Here is a 17,029-nt window from a genome sequence, read left to right on the forward strand (position 1 = left end):
ACAGGGTTTAAATGCAGAGAGAGATGTTCCAACAAGCAGCAACACACTTAGACTAAAAACTGCGTCCACCAAACAACCACTAAACAAACACATGTCTCAACACCAGAGGGCCAAGTCCTCAGGTCAAGGCTCAGCAGTTTACCTACACCTGAAGGATAAGGGACACTCCCTCGATGATAACATGTTTCATATAGGGAGGACGGAAGATATGAAAGAGGAGTAAAAGAGGCCATCTCCAACAGAGGAGGAGGTCTGCGACACCACTTATCCCCCACTTACAATGCTGTCCTTTCATCCCTCCAGGAGATTTAACAGCACTTCACGCTCGGCCTCATATGACTCCAAAAAAAAAAACGACAGTCACTTAGTCAGTTGCAACTTCCCTTACAACAGCCAGGAGCACAAATGAACCGAGTGACATCAACAGCCTTGATAACGAACCCCACAGAGGCCAAATACCCAGGTCTCCTCACCAGTCGGTCAGAACCGAAGACGCCTCCAGTCTTTAAGTATCTACAACCGAGGCCAGTTTCCCTCGATTCAACTTTTATTGGATAATTTAATAAGCTGAAAATGTCTTTAGTTCAGCTTCAAGACTTTTCCTTGAATGCTGTGCACTTTATGTTTGGAAGCATTCCACAAGTTAAAAGAAAAAGAAAGTAGATATGAAAACTGTGTAATATAATAGTCGTCATTCTGTTGGACTGCGACGACTTCTAACAGCAAATATTTAAAAAATCTTTTATGTCTGTTCGTTTAAACCCCTCAAGAAATAAAAACTAACAAAAAGATCTGCAGACACAATCATTCAAGCACATCTATTCACACAAGAAATGTATATGATAGCTACACCGGGGGAACAATTACATACACTCTGTGCCTTTGTGCGTCAATTCAAAAGATACAGACCGATCACCTTGGGGGACATTGAATAATCTGTATGCTGTCGAAGGAGGAGTCATTTTCAGGTGAACAAGATTTTATACAGCACAACACGTCCCCAGCTGACTCAGCTTTGACCTGCTGGAACCATGAAAGAAATGTAAATGTGATGCTGAGAAGAACCTCTAATTAAAACCCCAGACTTATCAACTATTAAAGCTCCTCCAGTGTAAAGGTCTGTGTCCATGTGTAGTGTGATTATAGATCAGCTCTAGCTTCTATATTAATACTGTGAAAGTATCAAAGCCTCAGTCCACAGAGAAATGCACACAGCCTGTATTCAGAAACTGAGCCTTAAAACCAGCCGTCAGGACTTCTGGAACTTTGTGATGTCACAACAAAGCAGTCACCAAGCCCCGCCCACCTGGACCCACCATCCAAACCCTTGCAGGATTTGGTTTCTCTGAGTGTTTTTACCTGAAATCTGCTTCATTTTTATTGGATTACTTATAAAACAGTCAGCCAATCAGAAGAGAGGCTCAGAGCCTCCTCTCTTCTGATTGGCTTACAGATCTGTTGTTACTAGAGCTCCATAGAGAAGCCTGAGAGAGGAGATGTAAAACTACACTCAGATGGTTTCTGGTTATTAAAACCACAAATATATCTTCTGGTGGATCAAAACTTCAAATAAAAACACAGAAGAAGAAGAAAATATGAAGCTTTAAAACAACTGAGACAGATTGTTTCAAAAACTCACTGTCAGCAAACTCAGAAAGAAGAAAATGCTAAAAGTATTAAAGCCCTTCACAATTCCTCTGCAATGGAACAACAGCTGGCTGGAAAAGCATTATGGGAAACTGTGCTTCGGTTTACTGCTTGTTACCCTAGAGAGCATTTAATATCCAGACAACAGCTGGCGAAGCCCGAAAGCTGGTTCATCCATACAACAGGTTTCTGCAGCTCTAATGAGGACACAGTCACATACATGCCCAATGATCTTCTGGCTGGAACGAATATGAAGAGATGGAGGGAAACAAAAAAAAAAAAAACAACAGGAAAACTGACAATGTATGGGCTGTTATGTAAATACAAAGACCGAGAAGATAAATGACTGCAAGTCACAGCAGGGCGCCAAGAAAACGAGGTACAACAGACACTCTGCAAAGTGAAACTCCTCATGGGAACATTTTTATAAATAAGCTCTGATTTGATTCTATAACATAGACAGCAGTGGAGTCTATTCTATTGACCAAGCAAACAGACTGAAGGAAAACAGTTGGCTCAGAGTTACACCAGATGTTGAGGCAAAGTGTGTAACCGTAATTATTGTGCTCTTAAAGCTGCAATCTGGATGTTGGTAAAATACCCACATTTGTTAAACACTAACAAAACTTACCGAATTTTCTCTCATGAATACGTATAAATACTATCTCTCTGTTTTTTAATTGAGATGCACATGGGAGGGCCCTTTGTGCTTTTTACCACTTTCACGCTTTCGTTTTTAAAAGCCTCAATGTTCTTTAACAAACACAGGAAACTCGTAGAGAATTTACAGCCCCATATTTTCTTCTTCTTCTGTGTTTTATTTGAAGTGTTGATCCATTAGAAGATATATTTGTGGTTTTAAGAACCAAAAACCATCTCAGTGTAGTTTTACATCTCCTCTCTCAGGCTTCTCTCTGCAGCTCTAGTAACAACAGGTCGGTGAGCCAATCAGAAGAGAGGAGGCTCTGAGCCTCTCGTCTGATTGGCTGACTGTTTTATAAGTAACCCAATAAAAATGAAGCAGATTTCAGGTAAAAACACTCAGAGAAACCAAATCCTGCAAGGTTTTGGATGGTGGTTCCAGGTGGGCGGGGCTTGGTGACTGCTTTGTTGTGACATCACAAAGTTCCAGAAGTCCTGACGACTGGTTTTAAGGCTCAGTTTCTGAATACAGGCTGTGTGCATTTCTCTGTGGACTGAGGCTTTGATACTTTCACAGTATTAATATAGAAGCTAGAGCTGATCTATAATCACACTACACATGGACACAGACCTTTACACTGGAGGAGCTTTAAGGTTTATGTTATTGCCATTAATTTCAATTATTTCAAAGTTATTTGTGAGAAATGCTGTTTTGTTTTCAACCTTATTGCCAGACAACAACACAGATATTGGACGATTCTGTAAAAAACATATTATGTCCAATGCCAACAATTTAATAATTAAACATTTTTTCTACACTGGGAATTGCAGTATGAATAACGTTATGTTTAGGCAACTAAAACAATTAGTTACGGTTAATGGAAGAAGAGGCGTTCCTAACTGCAGCGGCCCGGGTTTGAGACCAACCCTCGGCCCTTTGCTGCATGTTATCCCCTCCCTCTCTCTCCCTCTCTCTCTCTCTCTCTCCTGGCTTTCCTGTCTCTCTCTCACTGTGCTAACAGAATAAAGGCAAACCACCCTAACCCTCATTGATTTGACTGTGGTGGAAAAATAATAGGAACACCTGTCAATACAGTGCAGCGCAGTCCAACAGCAGCACAGACTACATCCTCCAAAAACGATCACACGCAGTCGCCTCGACGCCTCTTCAACACGGTTTCAATAAAACCTGAACGTTTTAACCTCCATGACGGAGGATTTACTGCTGAATTAGATTACTCCGTTTTAGGTGGGTGTTCCTACAGAGGATGCAAAGATTGTTTTCTGCTCTCGGATACTGTCGTTCACTGATAAAGAGCGAGGGCTGCAGTGAGCGCAGTGGCTAGTACATGTGTTACTGAATAGAGAGAGGAATTTAAGCCATTTTTCTTTTATAGAGACCATGTTGGTGTCGGTGGCCACCGCCGCCAGCCTTCACATCCTTACTTCTGACTTTGGTGTGGAACGCTGGCATCGAGTTTAAATCTGAGGTTTGAGGTCGACCAACAACGAGGAAGCTCACAGGATCCAGGTCTGTGTACTCTTGAGCCTCAGCTGCTGTGGAGAGGAAGAGGTGGGAATCACGATGCTTGATTTCTTCTTTCTACTGGGAACAAAGTGAAGCGGATGTTTTATCACCAGACAGCTGCACGGGAGTGATAGTTGACGTCTCCTTTTACATTTTTACAATAGAATCTGATATTTCTCAACAAGCCCTGGGAAGCCACTCACAACTTTTACTTCCTGATCCCTGGAGACCGGACACACTGTCTCACAGAGACTTTATCAGTGTTTTCTTGATGTAAAGTTGAGGTTTTGCCTTTGGAGAAACATAATATCTGGGCTAAAATATGATTTGAATTAGGACAAACTGATTCCATCACATAGGAGGTCCAAAGATGGCAATTTACTCTGGAAGGGGATCATGTGGCTGAGTGCTTTTGTGGCTCTCTAATTGCCATTTCTTCACATTAGTGTCCCAAATAAACAAAAGTGACAATAATGGACTTCTTCCGCAGGCGTAAATTAGCAGCGGGGGCAGGGAGCAGGGTTGCCCCAGTCCACCCTTTCCCTTCTCATCCAGCTTTGGCCTTTTTCTACTTTCCTGTTCGCTCCATCTGATTTATCTATTTTTAAAAACAGAGAAAAACTAGGTTGAACTTTTTGCAGCTCTGGCTGGACGCTGTACACTCGTGTACTAAGATGTTTGAATCCTGACTCTGCTGTCTGTGCTGGGATTGTCTTTTCAGATCCAACGCAGATGGTGCCAACCTCTACACAGCTGATGAAGGTTCATGCTAATTAACACTGAAGACACACATGGTCTCTCTGAGAGCTACGCGAAGGAAACTTGTGACGTTTCTTCGTTCAGGTCTCCAAATCTCTCCGTCCAGACTACAACGCAACCCCACAGTTTTCAAACTAAAGCGTGGCGAGCAGCGTTTTCCAAAAGTCTCCATTTCAGGTCCTCGGAAAACTCCAGACGTAAACGCAGCGAAGGAGGTTGTTAATGCTTTGAGAGCCGTTACAGAATCAAACTTTCAAACTTAAATACATGCATCCATTCATCCATCCATCCGTTTTTCCTCCACTTATCCGGGGTTGGGTCGCGGCGGCAGTGGGCAAAGCAGGAAGTTCCCTCTCTCCAGCAACGCCTTCCAGCTCCTCCTGGGGGATCCCGAGGTGTTTCCAGGCCAGATGGGATATGTAACCCCTCCGGCGTGTTCTGGGTCCACCCCGCCGTCTTCTCCCAGTTGGACGTGCCCGGAAAACCTCCACAGGAAGGCGTCCTTATCAGATTCCCGAACCACCTCAGCTGGTTCCTTTCGACATGAAGCAGCAGCAGCGGCTCGACGCCCCGTCTCTCAGGCCGAGCCCTGTGCAGGAAACCCACTTATATACAGCACATCCTTATATTTCTCCCTGTATTTGAGAATGCAGACACGGCGCGTCTCCCATTTTCTCTGCTTGCACTTAATGTGCATGTATTGATTTCTACCCTTAGCTTTCCTGCAGCAGCTAGGAGGCCAAGCTGAGTCCTGAAGGAATCCGCATTTTTCTCTGATGAGAAAGTGCTGAGCAATTTAATCTGCAGGCTGGTGTTTACTCTGTGACTGTGAAAACCGAGTGTCATGGTGTCTGTGGAATGGTATGTGTGTGTGTGTGTGTGTGTGTGTGTGTGTGCGCCTGCATGTATGTGCATGAGCTAACATGCTGTAGCCTTCATGCCTCACCACCACAACCAGGCCCACTGCTGCCTCTCTTTATATAGAACCCACTCAGCTCCAATCACAGCGGTTCTCTTGAAACCATTATCAGCAGAGTGAGTTACTTCAGCAGCACATTCATACACGCAGCTGTTTGCACGCGGATTAACTGAGGTAATCAATGTACAATAGGAAGTAGGTTTTTTACAATTCAAGACAATGAGTCTTTTACAATTATTTTTTAATCATCTCTGGTACATGACATAAAATGTGGTTTTGCAGCTTGTGTGTACATGAAGCTTTAAGTAACACACAGATCTTACACCTGTAAGGATTACTGTGGCGTGTTTCATCTGCAGTATGTTGTGGTCTATAGGGTGCTCTTTATAGTCTATATAGGTGCAGCACTACAGCTCTGGATGCAAGCACACGCTGACAGACGGTGGGTGGCAGATGAAGCTTGTTGTGCTCATCAAATGACTGTTTAAAGTCTGTTTAAAGGAATTCATTTACCAAAAATTCCCAACTTGACTGTGGCCAGCCTTACGTCACAGCAGAACGTCACTGGTCTTTTATCCGACATTGAAAACTTAACTTCACTTGTTTCTGATGAAGATGTAGATGAAGCAGATCACTGAGAGAATCAGCGAGAGATCCAACTTGATTCAAAGGTTTGAAAATACAAATCACCGCGTAGTGGAAACAGATGAAAATAATCATCATTGACACTCAGATTTGTCCAACTGTCTTGAGAAACAACTATTTCATTAAGTAGAAATAGACTAAATTACTTTAAGATGTTTATTTTTCACAGTTAATTCAGAGCACAGATGGTGGCGGAGCGAATGTTCAGCAATGCCAAACGTTTGAGAAAAAGCCAAGAGACTGTAAGTGAGTCATTCACATGGCATTGTCATTGAACTGTCCCTGACACTGGGAATGTAAAACACTTCCACTTAGGAGACTCCAGGTGTCGCCAAAGTCACCGAGCCTCAGACCGCCGGCGTCAGATTTGAGCCACGACTGGAGTTGATCTTCAGTCAAACAGATCAAACCCCTCAACCACGTTCACCCTTCCCTGTTCCTCTGACGGATCGCTCCAAATGCAAACACTCCAGAAGCCGGAGAGGTCAGATTCCCCGGCGGGTTTGAACCGTCTCGTGCTCTCTGCCTCTGGTTGCAGACGGGAGCGGCGCTCTGAGGGCTGAGGCTGAGCACTTCCTCCTCTACACTGGGAAACATAATTTCTCCACCACAACAGGCTACCACATCCTGTACGATAAGAGGTGCAAGAACACCATGTACTGTGCATTACTGCAGCACACAAAACAAACATGACAGTCCAATAACGTAACGTAAACTCGCTTTGATTAATGACAAACAGAGTGAGTTGATTATAATAGATAATAATAGATCATCATCATCATTATTATTATTATTATTATCATTATTACTATATATCTCTATGAGTGAACTTGCAGTAAGCAGTGTGTTCTCTCTCCTCCTGCTCTCCCTCTTTCTTTCAGGTTATTTGACGTGGGGTTGTGTGAGGTACTGATCCACAATCAGTATATTACCTGCAGTAGATTCAGATCAGCTGCCAGTTTAGAGAAGCAGCAGGAGCGCCGGTACAGAAGCTGAGGGACGAGCTGCTGTTTGGTGGGGTCTGCCAAAAACTGTTTCAGGCACTTTAAGATATCCTCAGAAAAAAAGCTGATATTATTTTAAGTGTATGTTTTATTTTGAATATTTTCTAAGTGGCTAAAACACTTTCTGTGTTTCTGTTTTTGCTGACCTCGTCCACAGCAGCTCGTCACTCAGCTGCTGCTGCTGCTGCTTCTCTAAACTGGCAGCTGATCTGAATCTACAGCAGGTAACACACTGACTGTAGATAAACACCTCGACGAACGAACTGCCAGCTACTTCCACGACTAGTGTGTGACATGGGATTCATGTTTCTGTAGCTTCGTTCCCACGAGTCACAATAAGGCTTTACGCACCAAGTGAAAAAAAACCCCTGACATAGTCTCCAGGGTTTTATCTGATGACATCATCAGGGGGTCTGTTTTTCAAAGCTGTACTTTTTTTTTGTAAATTTCACATTTAAATGAGTGTGTGTCTCTCGCGGCGAGAGAGTTATTACTAGGGCTGAACAATGTGCACAAAAACAAACAAGTAACCACACTGCGATTATTTTGACAGATACTGTGATTGTGATATGAGTCACAATTATAGTGGGAATGGTCGTTTTGGCATCTCACTCTCACTGGAAAAATAAAAAATAAAAATTATTATAATGTGTTTTGGTTTTTTTTTTACTGAGGTTTATTACCAAACAAACATGAATATGATGTGCAGGCCGAGGCGGCTCTGTAGCACCGCCATGCTTCATTTATGGTCAGCTGTGACTCATTTTACCTGCAGCTCCTGCGGTTTGGATGTTCAGCCCTAATTATCACCTGTGCTGCAGTGCCACTTAGCACTTTAGCGTATTTCAGCTAATTGTTTTTGCACCCCTCGACTCAGATCACATCGGCCGTGTCTCCGGCTTCCTGTCCAGGACAAAATGGCAGACGGACACAGTTCTCGACTGACTGGTGCCCAGAGCCCAAACAAATGCTAATGTTGCTCAATGTTCTGTCACTTGGATGTCATAAGCAACTGTTAACAGATTAGCATTAACAACTTTAAAGTGGCGATGACACGTCAAAACTGAAGCAGCAGTGACTGAGATCTTCTGATTTTCCAAAACAACCTTCGGAGGTGCAGTAAATTACTAGAGTGCCTCTTTAATTGCCTTGATAAGGCTTCATGTGCACTGACGACAGACAGCGAGGAATTCATTAAAGAAAGAAAAACATGTCAGCCACGTTTTTCAAAAGAAATCTTGACAGAAGTTCTAAGGAAAATATAACCAATGATTAGACACTTTAATGAGAAATGACGCGGAGACACACTGTCGCATGTTATTCTGTGATAAAGTGTTTTCGATCAACATTTCTATTTAGAGATTCTCCAAGTTTCCAAGAAGTACTTTCAATTTGGCGGCCACACGTGTGGGTGGAGAGATGATAACAACATGAAAGGAAGTGCAGAGTGTTTGATTGGCGATCATCTTTCACTGAGATACTGTAAACGTGTTCGCTTTGCTGTAAGGGGGGGGGAGGGGGCCGACACTGATTTTTATAATACCGTCATTACTGTGATAAACACACGTTTTGGCTGTGATGCATGCTGGACTCATAACGCTACTTGTTGGTTAGAAAGTTAGCAGGGCGTCGCCACGTCACCTGACAGTAAAAGTGCGGCTGCAGTTTTTTAAATAAGGGCGCTACAGTAGCTGCACCGACTCGGAACCAGCTCTGTGACGACGAGCTCTTTGCCCTGATTGGTTAAGGCCCGACTAAAACACATGACGTGTGGTACTATGGTTATCTCTCCCAAAGGGGATGCAGTGTGTTTGATCTCTTTCATACGGGCACCAACACTAGAGTTTTCACCTCCAGCCAGAAAGCTGTGAAAACAGTTTAGTCCAGGAGTTTGTTGTTGTAAAATATGCAAAGCCTTTATACTTTATTTTATTTGTAACTGAAATACTGATTATGTTTGCGCTGAAGCAGACAGTGTATTATCCAACTACAAGTTGTATTTTCCTTGACAGTTTGACAGTCGCGTTTTCACAGTTCACTCACAGCTCACAACACCAGCATGGCCGTTACTACCAACTGTGACAACGAATCACATCACGTCACATATGGGGCAGGCATCTGTTTTTTGATATGTTCTAATATCATGATATAATACAATTAGCATAAACAACAACAACAACAACAACAACAACTGTGATATAAAGTTTAGGTCGTATCGCTCAACCCTTCTTTGCCATTGATCCAACAAATCAACATGGACACTTCTTCATCACGTCACTACAAGTTACTCTGAGGTTGTGGTTACAAGTGTTCACTCACAGGCCTGAGGTCAGGCAGGAAACAGGAAACAGGCCTCTGATGGCGTTCATGCAGATTACCTGATTATTGCTAACCGGTTCATGACAACAAAGGAAAATTAGACTAGCTATAACCAATTAAGTGCGAACATTTTATTATCTTTTAGCCCAGTTGATCAGAAGTGAAAGACAAGAATGTCTTAAATCCTCCTGGTGTCCTGGCATTTCACTCGACGTGCGTACTGCAGATACCATTTGCTACGACAGTGTATAAACACACAGACTGTGAGGCGAGCGTTTTCTTTTTATAAATGCCTGTCATCAAACAGTTTTACACGCTAACCTGTAAAACCCAGCACCGATCTCTGAAAGCACAATCCCAACAATACAAATCATCAAAATATAGGGCAGAAGCTTGAGGCATAAAAGAAGTCGACATTCTTTGGGTCTGACGTAAAGTTAATAAAAAACACATACGCTCTGAATCAGCATCGTCCACTTTCAAACCAGGATTGCTTTTCTCTGACTGCACTCTTCTGGTGAGCTATCACCAGAGAGCATCCTGTAGCTCAGCAAGTGTCAGACTGAGAGAGAGCAGGCATGTGAATGACTGGATGGAAGGTTTCACTCTCACCATGTTCCCGCTGCCACATCTGCAAACAGTTTCTCGCTGAAGACATTTCTTGTAAATTTAGTTAAAGGGGGGGGGGGGGGGGGGGGGGGGGGGAACACAAAATGATTCAGTTTCCCATGAGAGTGACACATCAACTAGAAGCCATGGTGGATGATTTGTGAATGTAAGCGATTCTAATCCAACGCTTGTTTTGTCAAATTGTCCAATTCTGAGTCACTAAAGCCCTGGCACTGGAAACAAACAAAAGTGGCCTTGGACTGAGTTACACAACATGGTTACAACCAATCAGCAACAGGGGGCGTTGGTGCTGGTGTGCAAGACAAAGGAAAGAAGAAAAGAAAAGGTGTTAGTGCCACTTTGGGGATTACCCTGTGATGACGGTGTGAACTCCACAACATAATCACATTTTCAAGAAGGTGAAATGGCTGAGGAGAAGTCGGAGAGGAGAAGAACAAATATTGAAGAAGTGCTATGATCAGGCAAAGTGCAAAGAGCCGCGTTAACATCGGGGAGGCTTTCCAACGCCAGAGCCTGCATGGTCGGGTTGGGGAAGAAATTCAGCTCTGGACTTGGGACCGGCCCGCACCCCGAATGACAGGCACACAAAGAGGGCCAGTAAAGAGATTAATGTAGACCGTAAAAACTTTTTAAAAATGTATTGATGTTTTGACAATCCGCTGGTCCACCAGGATTTGTCACGAAGCAATTGGATTTATTTGGTTGGACGCATAATTAGAAATGCTATGCCAGTTGACGTTACCTTCCTTGTTAGCTTAGTTACAAACATACGTCTTGTAATAACAATCCAAACAACTCTTGCTAGTTTTTAATCCTATATGTTTATCAGTGTTTAGTTTAATGACATTTTATATTCCAAGGTTTGTTTTGTTTTAGCTGTGAGAAAGACTTTCCACTTCCCTGCTGTATAATTACCATTGGCTCCAGTGTCTCTGTCGTGTTTTAAACATATAATTATTTTTGAAAGTTCAAATTTGGCGGCAAACATCAAACATAAAACGAATCAGTCATGGTCTGAATGCCACATCTTATGTGAGGATTGTTGCTGGCCATGTTCATCCCTTTGCCCGTTTTGCTTTGTGACATTATTAAGCTGGAAGTCGTCCCACCTTTGGGACGTGGATGGAGCAACATGGAGCAGAATCTCAAAGGAAAGTTTCCAACTTTCTTATTGAATCCATGCCGCGAAGAACCACGGCTGTTTTTAGAGCAAAGGGAGGAACTACCTAGCGTTCCTAATAAAGTGCTCAGTCATTGTATGGGCATTATTACAGTGATTATTGCTTCTACTTGACAACATTTGGTCAATATTTTTCTTGTTAACCGTTTAAACATCTTGTCAGAATTTAGCAAATGCTGCACAAATCAGTGTAAAAACATTTACACCAACTATAATAAAGAACCCGACTTGAAACTCTGACAACACGACGCCCACTGTGAACAATCAGTAGAACAAATATGTAAAACAGAGGCGGTAAATGTCACATTCACCTGTGATAAGAATTATGGCTGCGGTTGTTTTGAAAACTCGACAAAGGGCAACAGGACCTTACCTACGTTTAAATGTCAGCCCTCCTAACTGTCTTCAGTGGTAATCCCATTGTGCACAACATCTGCCTGCATCACCGATCAGCACTGACAAGCAGCGGTAAACAATAACCATAGCCCTGACCAATATGCATCTTATTTGGGGGGTGGGGGAGGGGTGGCATTCAGATAAGAGTCGATCTTGATCTGCTGACCATTATGCCTGGAGCTCTCTAATACTTAATTTACGAAGCTACATCACACTATGCAATGCGATACAGGCTCATCATCATGGCAACTGGTATCACAATAAGGACAGCAGATGGTGTTTTCATTAAAGAATTCAAGCTGATAGAAGAATCAACCGAATGACTTTGTTTGGGGAGTCTCCAGTGCACTTATCATATTACATCTAGTTCTGGAGCTGCCGGGGAAAACACACACACACACACACACACACACACACACACACACACACACACACACACAGGCCAATGTCAAAAAGACTCCATGACACACAGTGGCTATCCAGTGCGTTTTAGAAATGCTCCAGTCTTCCTGTTACGCTGCACAGCCATGAGCATGATCCCTCACTGGAGACTGAGGGGGCTGAGCTGAGCAAACAATACATCGGGGGGGTATTATGACCAATAATCCATGCGCTGCACGTAACGACCAGCAATGAGAACACAGGCACGGTGCGTGACGAACGGCTGACAGGTGGCACTAACGGTCGCCTGCATACCCATGAATGATTTTTTTTTGGCGTCTTAAGTTATCATCATTACATTTTTAGCTGCGACACATTTCCATTTTGTGTGCGTGCGGATGGAAGCTTTTGTTTTCAGCCAGACGTCTCGTCTGAGCGACGCGGCCGTTCTGTCGTTCTTCTTTCTTTAATAAGCCGTCACATCCTGTTTATTTCCCTCCCTGCAGTGTACTGTACACAATGCTGGTTTTGACACAGTGGATTTTTTTAGGGTTACGCAAGCGGGACAAATGTAGTAGCTACTTCAAAACAAGTTCAGTCATAAGTTTTTCTTTATAATTAGCTGACATTAAATCAGTCACAGTGAGGTTTTGAAGTTACTCGAAATGGCGTCAGTGAGTGCTGAGTACAGCAAGACGTACACTGCCTTTAATCAGAAGCTAAATGTGCCTATAGGGGTAGTAGCTTGAATTTTGGGCTTTTTTATAGCCGACATCCTGCTCTGATACACCCATGTGACTGTCAAACTGTTGGATAGATGGCCCTTTGATTGGAGTTTGGAGAACAAAACATCCACTGTTCTTAAGGTCTGATAATATTTTGGAATTTAGCCGAGATTCATTAAAACTGGTGAATTCTTTGCTGGTTATTGTGAGTGAAAATATGTTTAGAAAAATATTAAAATGTGCTATTTAAAGTCTTGATGATGTTGGCGTCATATGGGCTTTCGTCAAATCCTGATTTTTATAACTGTGACGTCGTCTGACGAAATCACCAAACACCCAAATTAAAGATGAAGAGTGAACTGTGATTTCAGCTGCATTTACTTATAAACACCCAGAGAGAACGATAGAAAATATATCTCTCTCTTTTTTTGTAAGTTAAGATAGATTATATTCTTATCTAGTCTGGATCCATAATAGTTTATTCTTTATTTACTTCAACTCCAGAACATCACAGACTTTTATTAGAGGCAGGTCTTTATGTCTGAGTCCCTCTGTTTGATATGTAGAGTTGGTCATAGTCGTTAGTACGAAGCCTCGTTAACGATGACTCCTGCTCATTCCATTTTATGTTAATTTATTCCCCTTCCTCTTTTAGTAATAATGATACATGGAATTAATTAATTATTTATTTGCTGTAATGGAGGCGAGGCTCAGTGTATTGGAAGTGCTCCTCCTCTTCCCTGCATTTCCCGTAGACTGCGGCATAGACGTACCGCCGAGACAGTGGCGAGGTGGTAAAAAAAAAAAAAAAGAAGGAAAATACAATCACGTGTAGAAAACATCCTCGTGTTCAAAACATAAAATCTACGCTGGTTTCCACCTACGATCATTTGACTGTGTGCAGGGAGGAAAACCTGTCTCACAGCTGAAATGTACAGTGTCCTGTTGTGCAACTTCCTGATAGTAGTGAGGGCATTAAAAAAAGAAATAAAAACCCCCCTTGTCCATGTCACATGTCACTGCCAGACTGGTTATGTGATAGGAAGACATTAATAGCAGCTAAACTTAGACCTCTTAGATAAAAATAGATAAAAATGCACAAGTTTGAACGAGGCTTGTACAAGTGTCGGAGCTACAAGAGAAATGTCTGTAATACAGAACCTCATTCGTTATTATTATTATTATTATTATTAACTTTAGACCTGAGTTTAATTCTAATTTAATTATATCATTATGATTCTAAATGCTTTACATTGATTGTTGCTGAGACCAAGGCAATTACGTCAGCTGAATAATTCATAATTAATGCTCTGACACAATGACTGAACTTTAACATTAGAGTGGCTACAGCTGATATTTTGTCATGGGAACATTAGTGTGTAATATGAGAGGCATCACACGCAGTGATGCAGCTCCCCTCGGCTTTAGGGAGATTTATAGTGAGTTTCATATGGAGGTGGATTCGTCTCAGTATTATTTGTGTGAACAGATCAACAACCCGAGTGCAAATGTGTGATCTGTAAATATAAAAACACCTTCCACAACTACAACAAATAAATTTGTAAACTCACAAAAAAAATATCTTGCGAATACACATGAAAAACATATCTGTGAATACATTCAGTTAATTTACAAATAAGTGAAAAGCATTTGTGAATATCTTCAGAATATTTACATCATTCAAACAGACATTTGTGGATCAATCTCGCAGCATCGCTCTGGGTCCCTCCGATACGACCCATACCACCGCCTCCTGCCCGTGTGGCGGCGGGACCTCGGATGTCGTGATTACAATAACAAACGCACGGGCTGTACCGACAGCAGTGTACTGAACCTTCGTCGCCACGGTTACAACGATAAATGGTCGTGGTTTGCTCAGGTTTAGGCACAAAGAAGCACTACTACTTGGTTAGGTTCAGGAAAAGATGGTGATCCGTGTTAAAATAAAGACTTCCTCAAGGTTAGATGATCTTTGTTGTCACGGTTACAACAAAGTTCGGTTTTGTTGAACGGTCGTGAATAAAAGAAACATAAACATTAACCCGTCCACCACCTCCTTCTCCTGACGTGGGCTCTGTCTCTCTTTAATCTACGTCACCGACACTTTTCCCCTTCGCTCCTGTCATCATAACTACAACCACTAGGTGTCGCCTAGCAACAAAACCTAACTATGAGTCATAATAACCAGCTGTACAGACGAAGCATTTCACAACTAAAGACACATTCTCAAGAGAGTGAATACTGGACTTACATTCACTCAGGAGGCCGAAAGCATGAGTCCAAATGAATGATAATGTTCCTCTGTAACTGTTGGCTAACTGCTAAAACTAACACATCAGTTCTGAAGAGAATGAAATCAGTTTCATGGTCACGAATCGTCTCCACTGCCTCCATCAGGGAAAACAAAAAAAAATCAGTGGTTGTAGGTTTAAATGTGAAGTCTGTATCGTGACCGCACTGCGCTGGGATTCAACAGAAATCAATTTTCGTGGGGAAATCCTGTATTGAGATATTTTTACAAACTTAAAAACAAATTTAGTTTCTAAAGATTTTTGTTTTACACGTGTTTATTGCACTTAACAACAAACTGATTATTTTGAATGACGTTAACATATATTTGCTGCATTATATTTATTTGCTATTTGCAATTTCTATTGGAGAAATATTCTTATCAATATCACACTGATTTTAATTTGAAAAAATCATGTCGCACTCAGAAGCCAAGAAGCAGAATAAAGACGAGATAACCGACCTGGCATGATTCATCCTGATGGAGCCTGGAAAGTTACCAAGATCTGAACTTCATTACATTTACATCACAACTTTCAACTGCTACAGATGATATCCCTCTGTGTGTGTGTGTGTGTGTGTGTGTGTGTGTGTGTGTGTGTGTGTGTCTTGGCCACAGCAGGAAGGTCTAGTGGAAAGAAGTGCTGTGTATTGGCATTCTGCAGGCTGCAGGACTCTGGCTGTGTGGAATTGAGCAACATGAAGGTCTTACCAGAGGAAGTGGTGAACTGACTCCAGGCAGCGCTGAGGAGCTGCTGAGCTCCCCGAGAGAAACACCTACAAAAACACACACACACACACACACACACACACACACACACACACCGGTCAAGACTAATGAGCGACCAAGATGAAAATCACAGTCCAGCTACAAAAACCAGTCGGTCCTCAGGACGGCTAGAAACGAAGGCAAACATGCTGCCTTGACATTAAAAATGAACCTGAAGAACTGTGTGGGTTTTAAAGTTTAAAAAGCTTCACACTGCTGAGGAATAAGGCTTAAAAAAAAAACCAACCACAATCCAGGTGCCTGCCCATGTTTTTACCGCCTCTTGGAAATCGTGGCATTAGAAAAAAAAAAGTACAGCAAATAAACATCAGATTGAAGTAACGACATCAGTTTTAACACCTTTTCGGCTGAGTGTGTGCGGCAGGAAGTAGTCAGAGCACTACATCTATGACCTATATGCAGCATTTCCCTCAACAAAAGCAACTCCCACAGCGTCTTTCAAATGCGCTTTAACCTCTGGTGGTTGCCACATGTGGTTACAACCATAAATACTTCCCCCCACGCTGCACTAAGGGTGGAGAGATCTCAGTATACATTTCCTTTCCCTTTTTGGACCAGCAGCCCTCAAATGAGTCAATCTTTGTGTGTGTGTGTGTGTGTGTGTGTCGGCCTTTGAAGAAATGAATGGCGTTTTTATTTATTTATTTAGTGTGTGTTTTTTTCTTTTTAAGAGGAAAATGACCATAAATAAAACAACTGTGACAAAACAGGAACATGTGCAGGGAAGCTCAGACTGTTTGACTCGGTCTGGTTTTGCCAAGAAAATCATTGGGAGTCATGTTAATTCCACGGTGAGATCTCAAGAGACAGAAAAGAAAAAAGAAAACAGGAGGCGGTCGGATTATGATGAGATCGAGAAAGGAAAAGCATTTGTTTGTCATTAATTCAGTGGCAGGACAGGACTGGTCATCTCCCTCCGACAGATGGTAATCACTTGTAATCAGACTTAATGGGCACTCTAAAGGGAACGCTCTTCCTCCCTCCCTGCTCCGCCTGTAGCTCTCTTTAACACACTGGTCCACGCACAAACAAAGCGCGCACGTGCACGTGGCGCGCGCGCGGCTTATTTGCAACTCATCCGGGGAATGTTAACGCCGTGCTTCCATCTGAAAGGGAATAATTGTTTTGATAATACTGTCTATCCACAACAATACAACATAATCAAGTCCTATTTG

The 17,029-nt window shown here is 42.4% G+C and overlaps 1 protein-coding gene across 7 annotated transcripts in view; it reads right to left on the reverse strand.

The window, feature by feature from the left end:
• The window catches only part of thrb (thyroid hormone receptor beta), a 107,794-nt gene that overhangs the window by 30,747 nt on the left and 60,018 nt on the right, over nucleotides 1-17,029 (reverse strand). For 4 of the 7 annotated variants that reach the window (XM_056398655.1, XM_056398650.1, XM_056398657.1 and 1 more), the window contains exon 2: nucleotides 15,777-15,841. The exons of the other annotated variants lie outside the window; for them this stretch is intronic. The gene's annotated coding sequence lies outside the window, so the exon portion shown is untranslated. The remainder of the gene's footprint in view (nucleotides 1-15,776; nucleotides 15,842-17,029) is intronic. 7 annotated transcript variants of the gene reach the window in all.

The sequence above is a fragment of the Seriola aureovittata genome, chromosome 16 (genome assembly GCF_021018895.1).
Source record: "Seriola aureovittata isolate HTS-2021-v1 ecotype China chromosome 16, ASM2101889v1, whole genome shotgun sequence".
NCBI lineage: Eukaryota > Metazoa > Chordata > Actinopteri > Carangiformes > Carangidae > Seriola > Seriola aureovittata.